The sequence below is a fragment of the Rutilus rutilus genome (assembly GCF_951802725.1).
Source record: "Rutilus rutilus genome assembly, chromosome: 9".
NCBI classification, from domain to species: Eukaryota; Metazoa; Chordata; class Actinopteri; order Cypriniformes; family Leuciscidae; genus Rutilus; species Rutilus rutilus.
This window is the reverse complement of record NC_140223.1, coordinates 44,048,087-44,063,618: the sequence shown is the minus strand read 5'-3', so window position 1 is coordinate 44,063,618 and position 15,532 is coordinate 44,048,087.

Genomic DNA, 15,532 nt, shown 5'->3' with positions numbered 1-15,532 from the left:
ATACAATGGACCACTGCTACACAGCACTGACAAATATATACTGCTCTGTTTGCCAATCAGCTTTAGGACACACACACACACACACACCACTGCATGTTCCCTCTTCTACCAATCTAAAAGTAAAGAAATTTTGAAAAACCTGTAGTCATGCGAGTGAAGAACTGGACCAGTGTGTGTTTTTTCATTGTCTTTGTATTGTCTGAATCTTGTTTACTTGAGACCATATACCGTTTCAAGAGCTACCGATGGTGAGTAGCAAATTCCTGGTAAGAAGCATAATAAGCCAATAAAGCAGATCCTGCTTATCTCATTTATGACTTGTTCTTTATATACATTTGTGACTTTATTTTCCTCAAAAAGATTGGTCATAATCTCGGTCAAAGACTTTGTTTTATGGCTTGCAAATGCCAATTCTCAGTAGCAAGTAGTTCTGAATTTAACTTATCTTAATTCAATTCTTAAATGCTTAAAATCAACTGTGTTGACAATTATGGGTGCAAGAATGAAAAAGGGAAACTTACATTTTCCTTGCACAGCTCTGTAGATTGTGAGGACTTATTACAACTTACAGTTTAAAAGGAATTACATTTTGATTAAACAACTATCAAAAATAGAACATTATTTTCATACTGTGACAATCTGCAATATTTATTATGCAAAATGGACAGCCATAAAGCATTACTAACTTCTGGTAAAATAACCTTTGTATAGTCCCTGAATGGACGTAGACATGAAAACATTACAAACCCCCAAAAAGCTAATTCAGATCAACTATTAAAAACATTTGCACATACGCCTTAACATATGTCCATGTGCCTGTAAAGATTCAGGACTTCTTTTTAGTTGAGTTTGACCTTCAATGGTGTGATGTTGTGTGCCTGCTGATAAAAATAAAAGGAATGGAAATAATAGACAATTTAATGAATTTTGAAGATAAAAGGAGCTTTGCAAGCACTTATGTTACGCATAGTACGAAAAAAGAAAGAAAAACAAGGACATACTTCTGGGGGTAGTAATTTCACCAGATGTGGACCTTTGCCTCTGTCTTATTGGAAGATCCTGTGGGGTTTGATTAACCTGCCCTTCATGGTAATATTAAATAAGAGGTTTTAGTTTTTGTGGGTTTTACGGTCCATTTTTAACATGTAAATGCAATAATGTGAAGTAAAGTAATTGGACATACTTCTGTGGGTAGTCATTTCACGAGGTGTGCACCTTTGCCGATCCTGTGGGGTTCGATTAACCTGCCCTTGATGGTAATGTAAAATTACATGTTAGAATTTTGAAGATTTCACTGCATTTTTACTTGTAAAAGCTATGTAAACCAATAACCAAAAACAGAAAAAACAAAGGTACACGTACTTCTGGGGGTGGCCTTTTCACGAGATGCGGACCTCTGGCTGCGTCTTATTTGGAGATCCTGAGGCGTTAAATGAACCTGCCCTTGATGGTAATGTAAAATTACATGTTAGAATTTTGAAGATTTCACTGCATTTTTACTTGTAAAAGCTATAATGAAGGGGGGAAAACAAACTAAAAAAATTGACATACTTCTTGGAGTAGCCACTTCTTGAGATGTGTACCTCTGTCTGTTTCTTATTTGGAGATCCCGAGGTGTTAAACTAAACTGCCCTTTATGGTAACATTAGACAAGACAAGTTAATGTTGTACCATTTCACAATTAAATTTTACTACTACATGCTACCCTACGCATCCAGATAATGGCGAGAGGTCCCCATGAACATTCAAGAAGGGATTTTGACTAATATTGGTTTGCCAACGTTTTGCAATTTGACAATGACTTTAGATAATCACATACTTGGTACTGCTGAAGGCATGCATGTTGGTAGGTTGGTACTTCTAGGTGTCAACTGCACATCCACTGACAATAAAACAGTGAAACAATAGAAAAACGTGAAGAAAAATTCCTTTTTATAGCTTTGCTTCTTTTGTGTAATATTAGACAAACCAGACATACAACTTAATGTAGTGGTGAACAGGTCAGGGGTTGGGCAGGTTTCATCTAAATGTTTTGGGCACACAACTTGACCTTTATCACAAACAAGGACATATGACAAATTAGAATATTCAATTTGTAGAATGTGAAACCCTTATCTACATAACACAAAGCAGTTTACTGACCTCCTTTTGGTTTACCCTGTGAAGAACGTGCAGAGCCTTCATACTGCTTGCGTTGACCCTCAACTGCAAATGAAATGGAATTGATATTACTCCACCCAAAAAATGCCTTTAACCAGGTAGTTATATTGTTAAATTAAGCAATACCTGGCTGGGGTTTTGTATAGTTATATTTTGGAGGTGGTTCTGGGTAGGACACAGCCCTTTTAACAGCATGTCTTTTTTATGTTGAACAGGTCCTGCTTTTCCTTTGTACAAAAACAAATTGTTAATTCAACACTATTTTGCTACGCTTATAATTATAGAAGTATTTAAAACATTACATTACCTACTAAATCCTCACTACTACACAGCTGTTACAGACATTGCTTTTCTTTCTAATCAGTTTCTCATAACACCGATTTTAATTTGTGAAATTACAAGTACCTTTCTCTGGATTTATATACAATTTCTTTTTTTTTCTTTTTTTGAATGTTCACAAGTAATGTCAAGACTAAATGGGTAGTGGATAAACACCTTCCCTTATGATAAGGTACAACCATTCAGAACACCAGAAGTCCTTATGACTATTTGAAAAAGTAAAAGTAGGCAACTTATGTTTTTTGTATGGCAGAGGACTCTGACTGAGCTGTGTAATGTCAATATCAGTCATGTCACTGTCATTTTCAAGGTCCAAGTCTATATAGAATAAAGCAGATATAAGTTAGTGACAGTCTGAGGTTGACATTTGAACAATGGTGCATGACTGCTGTAACATGATAATCTGACGCTGCTTTGAAGCACATAACAATGTACCGTTAACAAAGTCACGGAAGACTTTCCTCTTTCTGGTCCTTTTTGCTTCTCCCCTATTGTCCATTACCTAATAATTAAAACAAGAGGACAGAGTTTCAGTTTCAGGATAGTACATTCTCTCCTTCATTACAAAACTTGTAAAGCAACTTGACACCATGCATGCTAGTAGTTGTATATACAAAATTATAATTATTGTATGAACTTTTTTTTTTTTTTTTGGATGAATTAGTCCCAAGTCATAGCATGCTGACCACTGTCAACCACAAAATTAAAAGCACAAGGCTGATTTAATGTTTTCCATAAATACTGTCACATGCCTTTCCAATCCCAACAGAAACACCAGTGTAAATATTATAATAAATAATTCAATGGTTAATATATTACCAAATCAAGTCATTCTGGTTTGTGCAGCTGAGGGGATATAGCGTAACCCTGTTTGTACGGGAGACACACAGCCTTTTTGTAGACACTTCATTTGTTTACCAACATTCGCTTTGCCATTGTCGAGTCACTGCTAACAAACATGATGTTTAAGAGCTTTGAGTTGCATGGCTTTTCAAAGACACTGTCACAGTCAGTTTCCCTGAAGACATCTATGCTTAGTGTTCCATTATTTCTTTTCTCTCTAATAAATCAAGAGTACACAGCTGTCAGGCATCTTTGCTGTTATCTTGGTTGGCCTTTCAGATTGACTTGTGGCATGTGTTTCAGTACACTGTCTTTCAGCAAGTCTTTTCGTGACTCGCACTAGAGGTTGTTTGCCACTTCTCACCAGTTTTTTGATGACCTGCAAGTGGTTCTCGAATGGAAAACATGAAATATGGTTCAAAGAGCTGCAGAAGTTTGTAGCATCATCTGACAAGTGTTTGAGGGAATGAATGTTATATGTTGGAAAGGTGGGCCCATAAAAACCCACCGAGTTATCCACAAAGTGCTCCAGAATGTTGTGTGCGTAACCTAGATAGGACTCTCTCTTCCCATCCGCTTCCTCTAAAAGAATGTTCATACCAACACTAAGACAAAGAAAGTGATGATACTGGTCTTCAGGAAGCACATCCTTTAAGACTACTGGTCCTGTGTAGAGCATGAACTGACGAAGCTCTGTAGCTTTCCACCTATCTAATTCTTCCATACTTCTTGGCTGCCTTGTAAACTCTGCAGGCAAAGCTCCCTTCAGTTGACTTATGTTCCTTTCTACTTGCTCTCTCTGAGCCTTACTCAATCTGAATGTGACTGGCCCACGCCACAAGTAGATCAGCATCCTTTTCATGGCTCCAAGACATACCAGATGCATGTAGTCTAGGGGGAACTGCTTAACACACAAAATACCAGCTTTAGTAAGAGGTGATATCTGCTTTTGATGGTCAGGGTATCCAGCATGGCTGAACACATCTGTTACGTTTTCCTGATTAGTCTAGGGGAGGAATGAAACAGTAAAAAAAATGGATGGTGGTGAAATGAATGTGCAACAGCATGAAGCCACCCCGTCTCCAGACCCAGAGTTGTTTCACAATAACCACATAGTGATCTCATTCAAGAAAGTAGTTTTATTTACAAATTAGGCAAAAGAAAGAGAGAGGTATCAAGTTCAGAAGGGGGTATAGCCAAAATAACAAACATAATCAATCTTACTCCTCATTAATCAAACTACCTAAACTAAAAGAAAAGAAAACAAAAGTACAACAAAATAAGCTAACTCCCTTGCTAGCATAAACAGGAGAAAAAAAGTATGATTCAAAATAAATGGCACCCACCTCCCTACTAACCTCACAAAATAAAGAAATAAATGATTAAGTAACAAACTTCAAATAAACCAAGAGAAAATAATCCATTAAGTCAAACAATGATTATCCATTAAAGGTAACACTCACTTCTGCCTTTAAAGTCTCAATCAGGGATTGAAATAGAAAGAGACTAAAAAGAGAAAACTACTTCACTAAGTAGTACACACAATATAAGGTAGAGATACACTGTTCACTACTGGCTTCAACAAAGTCTCAGGTCTGGGGTTGAAGAAGGGACCTCATTGCAGCTGCTGCTGCTGCACACAGTCAAGCCACCACCAACACAGCTCTGATGGTGTCTGCAGTTTAAATACTCCCAGCATCCAATCACAACAGGCCATTGATTATCTGTACCAGGTGGAACCATTTCTCCTATGAAGAGAGACAGGGATAGAGAAAAAGAGAAAACAGCACAGCTGAACACACACAAACAGAACCTTACGGCTCTGGACGTAACACCCCCGCCACCAAAGACTATAACCGCCCACTGGTTATAAGTCAACATACTAATTCACTAATCATCAAAACATATTAACTGTCTAAAGAATGAGTTCTGGACAGGGCATCGGCAATGATGTTGTCACTTCCTTTCTTGTGCCGGATGTCAAGATGGTATTCCTGCACAATTAAAGACCACCGCATTAAACGTTGATTAGTGTTAGACATGCGAGTTAAGAACACCAATGGATTATGGTCAGTGTAAACCAAAATAGGGCCATCACTTCCACCCAGATAAACTTCAAAATTTTGAAGGGCTAGTAACAAAGCTAGCGCTTCCTTCTCTATCACACTGTAATTTCGCTGACACTTAGTGAATTTCTTTGAGAAAAAAGATACAGGATGGTCAATTCCTGCTCCATCTTCCTGAATCAGGACTGCTCCGGCTCCTGCAGCGCTGGCATCCACCTGTAGCTTAAAAGGCCGTGAGAAATTGGGAGCAGAGAGAACAGGTGCAGTACAGAGGAGATCTTTGGCAGCATTGAATGCATCCATGCACTCTGAAGTCCACACAAACTTCCTGGATGCACTCAAAAGATCAGTGAGAGGAGAAACAATAGCAGCAAAATTCTTGCAAAAGCTTCGATAGTAGCCACTCATTCCTAAAAAACGGCGCAACTCCCGTTTATTAGTGGGCTTTGGAAACTCAACAATGGCCGCTATCTTGGCTTCTATAGGTCTTACTTGTCCTTGGCCAACACATTTACCAAGAAAAGTAACTGTTGCTTTGGCAAATTCGCATTTAGCCAAATTCAGAGTCAGAGATGCTCTTCTCAACCGTTCAAAAACAACATTTAACTTCTCAAGGTGTTCCTCCCAGGTGTTAGAATATATCACAACATCATCCAAATATACCTCAACATCGGTCACTTCTGACAAAACTCTGTTCATTAGCCCTTGGAACGTAGCTGGTGCATTTCGCATGCCGAAAGCCATGACTGAGTATTGTAGAAATGAATCAGGTGTGACAAATGCAGATATTTCAGAGGCACGAGAAGTCAGCGGGACCTGCCAGTACCCTTTTAGTAGATCTAATTTAGTAACAATGAGCAGCACCAACTTTGTCAACACAATCTTCCATTCTTGGAAGAGGAAAAGAGTCTGGTCTGGTCACAGCATTAACTTTACGATAGTCAGTGCAGAATCTGAATGTAGAATCAGGCTTCGGCACTAGAATGCATGGTGAACTCCATGGACTTTGACTGCGAGTTGCAAATCCATGCTCTAACAGATATGTTACCTCAGATTTCATGACGACTCATTTCTTTGGATTTATTCTATATGGATGTTGCTTAATGGGCTGGCTATCTCCTACATCAATATCGTGACACAGCAAGGTAGTCTGGGAAGGAACATCAGAGAACAGGTCAGAATAGTTAACAATTAAATTACTAACTGCTTTACTCTGTTCTTCTGTTAAGTGGAAGAGATAGGATTGCAGATCACCCAGAATAACTGAATTCTGCAAGCGAGCACACAAAGTTTGAGCATCTTTTGCTATAAGTCCATCCTCCTCCACACATTCAGTAGATAGACAAACTGCTGCTGCAGACACAGGTTTAACAGGAACATCAGAGCTTGCATTTCTTGTGATATATGCCTTCAACATGTTTACATGACACACTCTGCTCTTACGTCGCCGTTCAGGAGTGCCAACAACATAATTAGTATCGCTAAGTTTTCTCTCAATGATGTACGGGCCAGAGAACTTAGCTTGCAAGGCTGTGCCAGGCACAGGAAGTAGGGCCAGAACAGATTCACCTGGCTGAAACTCACGCCTCACACTTTTGTGGTCAAAACGAGTTTTCATCTTTGCTTGAGACTCCGCCAGATGAGTCCGAGCTAACTGACAAGCTTGGTGAAGACGTTCCCTGAAAGAAGTCACATACTCCAGTACAGATACAGGTGTAGAAGTCTGTGCAAGCAACTGTTCACTCAGTAACCTTAATGGGCCTCTCATGGTATGGCCAAACACCAACTCTGCAGGACTGAATCCGAGTGATTCCTGAACACTTTCTCTTATTGCAAACATCATTAAAGGTAGACCTTCCACCCAATCTCTACCAGTCTCTGTGCAAAATCTTCGGAGCATAGCTTTAAGAGTCTGGTGAAATCTCTCCAATGCACCCTGAGACTCTGGATGGTATGCACTCGCCAACTGATGTTTAACTCCCAATTCACTCAACATCTGTGTAAAAACTTTTGATGTGAAATTAGAACCCTGGTCAGATTGAATAACCTTAGGCAAACCAAAGAGAGAACAGAAGCGAATTCTCTTTAACCACAGATTTAGCTTTTATCGTGCGGAGAGGAATTGCTTCTGGATAGCGAGTCGCGGTGCACATGATGGTTAAAATATACTGATGCCCAGATTTAGACTTAGGTAAGGGACCCACACAATCTACAAGCAGCATTTCAAACGGTTCGTGAAGGACAGGAATTGGTTTTAAAGGAGCTACTGGAATGGTCTGATTTGGTTTCCCCACTAACTGGCATATACGACATGAACGGACAAATGTAGAAACTGCAGACTTCAACCCAGGCCAAAAAAAGTATCTGCTGATTCGATGGAATGTTTTCGTTACTCCTAAATGTCCTGCCAGAACATTCTCATGAGCTAGCTCTAGTACATGGTGTTGATAATCAGTGGGTAAGACAATCTGGCGAACCTCTTGCCACTTTGCATCACAACGCAGAGGTTTCCACTTACGCATCAGAATTCCATCTTCCCAAAAATACGCAATTCTAGCTTTAGGTACTTGGCTGCAATCTACTACAGCATCTCTACAAGTAGCCAGGGAAGGGTCAGTAATCTGTGCAGCAGCTAACTCCACCTTACCTATTTTCAATGTGACTTTCGGTAACTCAGGGGATTCAATGTTTTCTAACTCAACCTTAGATGTAACTTTTGTCACCCTCTCTATATCCTCAGGTTGAGAAAACAACACAGTATCTGAAATATCTGAAACATCACCAAATTTCAGTGACTGAGCTCGTGTTACAGCACAGGCAGGAAATACAGATCGATACTGAGTCGCAAGTTCAAATACTTCAGTGGTAACAGGTTCATGAGTAACAATAGGACGAGGAAAGACTTTGCCACCGGCAAGATCATTTCCTAGAATGAAATCAACCCCATCTACAGGTAACTGTGAACATACCCCCAGCGTCACTAAACCAGTAACAAGTTCCGACTTCAAATACACTTGATGAAGAGGAACATTGACACAAATCATTCCAAAACCACGAACTAGCACATCAGTACCCGTATACGACTCAGCAGAAAAAGGAAGCCTGTCTTCTAAAATAAAAGACTGAGCAGCCCCAGTATCCCTTAGAATCCTTAACTGTCTTTCCTCTGACTCAGATGAAAGAGAGACAGTACCAGTACAAATAAATGGCTGATAAGTGGTAGCATTCACATCATATGCTTTTGGAATCGATTGCACAAGCGCCACACTTTTGCACTTAGAAGCAGAATTCTTTTGTTTCCACGCCTTACATTCCGAAATTAAGTGATTGGGGTCAAGGCAAAAAAAACATGCTCGCCCATCACCTGCACGTTTAGGACTCAATTTACGTCGTGAACTATATTCTTGACCGGTGTTAGTATTACGACTAGGTGATCGGAAAACTTCAGAGCTTCCCCCCATGGAAGGCTGGCTTTTGTACGATCGGGTTCCTGAAAACACATTTCGATGCGTTAACACAAATTCATCAGCTGCAATAGCAGCGTCAGCTAGAACCTGCACTTTTTGTTCGTTAAGATATACAACAACGTTTTCTGGTGCACACATTTTAAAGTCTTCCAGCAGGATCAACTCCTGAAGCTGCTCAAAGGTTGTGATCCCACTGGAAAGACACCACTTATCAAATAGTGTTTTCTTCTCTCTGGCAAATTCAACATATGTCTGTCTGGCTGATTTCACATGCGATCGAAATTTCTGACGATACGCCTCAGGCACTAATTCATATGCTCTCAAAACCGCCGTCTTAACTACATCATAATCAAGAGCTTGCTCGATTGGCAATGCAGCTGAAACCTCTTGCGCCTTCCCTACAAAGTTACTTTGCAAAAGTAGAACCCACGTGTCTTTAGGCCATCGCAGCTTAGCAGCTATCCGCTCAAATGCTGTAAAATATGAGTCTACCTCAGTTTCTCTGAATGATGGCACCAAAAGAATGAATTTACCTACATCAAAATCAGGAGGGGAGTCAAATGGGGAATCAGAGGAGTTACACCTTGAGTTTTGAGCAGATTCCACTTCTGGCATTTTCACTGACACAGAAGGTAATCTGGATTGAGGCAATGGAATAGGCCTACGCAGCTTTAAAGCTTCTATCTCTAATCTACGCAGTTCAATATCACGATCTCCTTTCACTTCTACCATACGCAACTTAATACGCTCTGCCTCACATTCTTCCTGTTTTAGCTTCAATTCAATCTCCTTTAACTTAATGGCTAGTAATGGCTCAGAACAAGTATCTTTGGGCTCCATATTAGGATTAGAATCAGAAACTGCAGACTCCACCACAGCATCGGACTCTACCCCAACAATACCTTCCTCACCTGATGGTACTAGAATGCCAATTTTAACTAGCTCTCCAAATAACCCCTCCTTGATTACCTGTTTACTCGCTTCTTTTGGAATATTAATATGAAAGAAATCTGCTATTTCAATCAAATCTTTTTTTCGGCAACGATTATATACTTCCCAAGAAGGATATAATGTGAATGAAACTAGATCAAATTCCATATTTCAATTCCAATTCCAAGAACAGTTTTTTCCCCAGAGCTGTCTCTTTATTAAACTCTAACCCTCATTGATCCCACTCCCCTTATATACTGATTGACTCTCCTCTCCCTCCTCACACCTGCCTCCATTTTGTTATTTGCAATACTATAATGTTCATTTGCACTGCTGACTGTTATTACAGTAACAACTGTTTACATATGCATCTTGCACTACTACCTTGACTGGAATATGCTCATTTGCACTGCCGACTGTTTATTTACAGTACCGACTGTTATATATACATTGCAATATCGTACCTTAACTGTAATATGCAATTACTTTCCACTGCACTCACTCGGATAGCTTCTGTCCAAACTTTATTTGCACAACTTTATTTGCACTACTTTAAATCCATTGTTATACTGCTCATTAGCCTAACTTATACATATATCTATTTGTAAAATTCTGTTTATAGTAATATCCATCTGTATATTATGCTCACATTCTGTTTATAGTAACAGCCATCTGTATATATATTCATAGTACATATCTATCTGTAAAATTATGTTTATAGTAACAGCCATCTGTATATTATATTCAGTACATATCTATCTGTAAACATTCTGTTTATAGTAATAGCCATCTGTATATTATTATATTCAGTACATTTCTAGCTGTAAATTCTGTTCACAGTAAGAGTTATCTGTATATTATATTCATAGGACAATCTATCTGTAAATTTTTGTTTATAATAGTATTCAACTCTATATTTATTCAGTACATATCCATGTTCTGCACTTATGAACCACTGTATATCCTGCACTTGCTGCTATTGCACTTCTGGTTAGACCTAAACTGCATTTCGTTGCCTTGTACCTGTACTTGTGTAATGACAATAAAGTTGAATCTAATCTAATCTAATCTAATATTCTACACAGACTACTCCTCCCTCATCAAAAGTGAATCAGCCAGGCAAACAAATGTGAATAATGCAAAAAGAATGAACACTTACCTCAAAGAGTTGTCACACACGAAGTAGACAAGTTTGCGATACTACAAATCAACAAAGGGACGAGCCCCCATTTACTGTTACGTTTTCCTGATTAGTCTAGGGGAGGAATGAAACAGTAAAAAAAATGGATGGTGGTGAAATGAATGTGCAACAGCATGAAGCCACCCCGTCTCCAGACCCAGAGTTGTTTCACAATAACCACATAGTGATCTCATTCAAGAAAGTAGTTTTATTTACAAATTAGGCAAAAGAAAGAGAGAGGTATCAAGTTCAGAAGGGGGTATAGCCAAAATAACAAACATAATCAATCTTACTCCTCATTAATCAAACTACCTAAACTAAAAGAAAAGAAAACAAAAGTACAACAAAATAAGCTAACTCCCTTGCTAGCATAAACAGGAGAAAAAAGTATGATTCAAAATAAATGGCACCCACCTCCCTACTAACCTCACAAAATAAAGAAATAAATGATTAAGTAACAAACTTCAAATAAACCAAGAGAAAATAATCCATTAAGTCAAACAATGATTATCCATTAAAGGTAACACTCACTTCTGCCTTTAAAGTCTCAATCAGGGATTGAAATAGAAAGAGACTAAAAAGAGAAAACTACTTCACTAAGTAGTACACACAATATAAGGTAGAGATACACTGTTCACCACTGGCTTCAACAAAGTCTCAGGTCTGGGGTTGAAGAAGGGACCTCATTGCAGCTGCTGCTGCTGCACACAGTCAAGCCACCACCAACACAGCTCTGATGGTGTCTGCAGTTTAAATACTCCCAGCATCCAATCACAACAGGCCATTGATTATCTGTACCAGGTGGAACCATTTCTCCTATGAAGAGAGACAGGGATAGAGAAAAAGAGAAAACAGCACAGCTGAACACACACAAACAGAACCTTACGGCTCTGGACGTAACAACATCATCTCTTCTTTCTTCAGAAGGCCCCTTTGTCAAGTAGACTACCCTTCCCTCTATCTTTTGTGCTACTGCAACACATCGCTCACATCCATGCAGACTATTGTGACTTTTAATACATTTGAGAAATGACCTGGCTGGTGCATCACAGATGATGGCCTTCAGTGTAACTGTGTGAATCAAATTCTGGCAGGAAACACCCTTTTGGATAAGTTGTTGCAACTCCTCCAAGAAATCGTGTAAGAAGTCTTCAACAGAGCTAGGCTTGCTGGATCCATAATACAGTGCTACAATGAATGGCTGTCTGTTTTGAATTTGGCCAAGAATGGGCCAAAAGCACATTTTACTACTTTTAAATAATGGAACGCCATCTACATTAAAGGAAAGTGCAACTTGTCCTGGCAGTGTCTCTTTCGCTAAATGTTCAAGAAGGTAACGTTCAATGCCATAGTAAATGTACTGCCCATTGCATTTATTTTCAATTGGCACTCCTTGTGGAGTATCTAGAAGGGTTCTAGCATCTTTGGGGAGGGTATGGCCATGACTTCTGAGCACATGAAGAAGATAATTTATTGCCTTGTGTGTCTGATTTGTTGCAGTAGCCCAACTAGCCAAGTCTTTGTGAAGAGATGGTGTTTCAACAATGGGCTGTGAAGTCTCATCCAACTGTTCACACTCCGTATCTGAAGAACTGATGTCATAATGGTATTCTTCATCATCACTGCTCATGTACTCTGTGGCTGTGACAATGGAAGAACTACAGCCCGCCACAGCATGTAATTCGTCAAGTGTCCTTTTCCGCTAAGGCATCAACTCTTGCCCTTCGACGTCTCCACTTTCTTTGATAGTCAGAGGACATGTTTAGCAAATCTAAAATGACAAAATACTTTTAAAGCACTTATTGAAGTCAGCCATGTTCGAATTAGTTTACAGATTTCAGTGAATTATTCTTCAGCTCCTCCTACAGTTTTAACATTGCAGTGCCTTTCATTTAATTTATTTTCAGAAATAAACTGTCAGAATGCTACATCTGAGTAGTACTTTTTATTTGAATCTTTAAACATGTTTAATTAACCAATGTGCTCTTATGTGCTGCATGTCTTTGATATCAAAGTACATATCCATTTAACTACTGTTTTTTTTCCTTTTATGCAAATTTTTGTTTTTACTTAATCAATTTACCACCAAGAGGTTTGCTTAAGCAAAGTAATTTCACAGCCAGGAATACGGGGGGAGTACTCTGGGTTCGGGCCGAATACCGAGCCCGGAGCCCTCTCCTCGGACAGCACGCCAAATACGCATTTATTCTATCTGACTTATTTGTAAATGTGAACTAGTGAAATGATGTTAAAATTTGACGTTGTGCGGACGTCAACATTATGACGTCAAGGTGACGTTGGGGTTTGGTCACCATACCTTATGACTAAATGTCAGTGTTTGACATAAATATTATGTTGTTAGGAGACGTTGGCTTGACGTTGTATTTTGGTTAGGTTAATACCACAGCCTAAAACCAACAAAATATCAACATCTAATGGTGTTAGAATTTGACGTTGTGTGGACGTCAACATTATGACGTTAAGGTGACGTTGGGGTTTGGTCACCATACCTCACGACTGAATGTCAGTGTTTGACGTTGTTGTGGGAAAATTCATCTTTTCTTTAACTTTTATTTTCAACGATTTAACAAACGAATGCCATGCGTTCTTTGGCTGTATTTTGAGTTTCTTTTATGATATTGATACAGCTGCAGGGTGTGTGTGTGTGAGATTTCAGAGGTAAGGAGATTCCCGTGCTGGGGAGGGGTCAAGGGGGGTCCCTTTTGTTACTTGTGCTGTGAAGGGTTCAAGGGGGGGTCCCTTTTGTTATTTGTTTAGTGGGGGCTGTAGGAGATAGCTTTTGAATAGAACACTATAAAGTAGCTGGTCAACCTCTGCTCTGGGTCTCACTCCGCCTGCAGCTGGACTGTGGATGGACTGGGAACATTCTTGCAAGAATAAATATCTTTTAAGGACAATTTGAATCCTGATGTCTCTTATGCCTGATGCTATTTTGTTAGTTACTTGTTTTTGCCTCAACAACGTAAATATGACGTTGTCTTGAGACGTTGGCTTGACGTTGTATTTTGGTTAGTTAACCATGGTTAAACCAAGGTTATTGGAGTAAAACCATGGTTCATTTGTATTTGTTTAAAAACATGTTTCATTTTGTAGTTACTATGGTTTTACTACAAAAACCATAGTTAAACCATGGTGTGTGATGATGAGGTGCAGGTGCAGGTGATCAAAATTCAGGTGATAGTGATCGAGTGCAGTGATCTGGTGCTGATGGCTGGATCGGTGGTCCGTGACACCAGCTAACTCGCACTCAAGTTAACAAAATGCTGTGCATGTGGCAACTAAAGCCAAAATAAATAAAACATACTCATACAAACAAAATGAACAAAAATAAAGCCCAGGCAAAACATTACCATAAAACAGTAAAAAAAGACAAATAAAGACAAAGGAGCAGTCTAGTCACATCACTGGATGTACATTCGTCTCTGACTAAGTTACCGGAAACCCCTGGTTGTGCAGAACATGAAACAGGAAAACTACCTACAATAAAGACACTCAATAAAAACCATGCGATAAACTCCAATCATATATACCAAGAGAGATTCATAATATAGAAATATGCATGGTCACTCACCACACAAGATAACTGCTACTAGCTTGCCGATGACAAAAAAAAAAAAAGACTTACAAGTAAGCCTCTCCATTTAACGGACAAAGATCCTTTGAAACCGGTAGACTAACACGAAAACTGCCAAACACACCAGCGCACAGCAAACAGAAGCATGCATCCTTCATTCATAATGACTTACTTCCACAAAGGAGCAGCACCAAGGATGATGCATCCCAAACAATCAAACACTTTCCTTTTTATATTCTCAACACAGGCCCTGATAGGTTCATAGGACTTAAACAATACTGACCAGTCATAAGGGAGTACAAACACTGATAGGTTCACAGGTTTGCATGACATCTGCCAGTCATACCGGGGGAACACTTAGTATGAGAAAACCTTTTGGATGGTGCTGAGGTGGGCAGCTGGAGGGGATTCGTTTGGCGAGACCGTAAAGAAGTCATCAAGTAAATGTATGAGGTAAGGGAAACCCTATTTGTTAGTGAGGATCCAGCACAGGGCTTTGGATAGTGTGTCAATAGTGGATAGTTTGACTGCTTTCACACCTGATGGTCAAACGGATGGCGAACGGACACACAAGTGATGCCAGAAATCAGGTTTAATAGGACTTTGAAGGCTGAAGTGATGTCGACTTTGGATAACCTTGCTCCGCGACCAGGGGACACAAACTGAATTGCTTGATCTATGTGGCAAGAGGTTGGCATTTGAGGTTTAATTTAGACTGTGTAGAACAGATTTCCAATGGGCCTATTTACACCTGGTCATTCGTTGATCGGATAGCCATCCATTTTGTTAAAACTGTTCCATTTACTCTTGGCAACATAACCATGTCTCTGCAAAATGAATATAAATCTAATCTTCAATTCCTGCACTATATGCAAATTTAACTGAGTTCACTTCAATGAAAGCAAGATATGAGCTTCATTTAATTTATCATCAGCTATTTTCTAAATAAAGT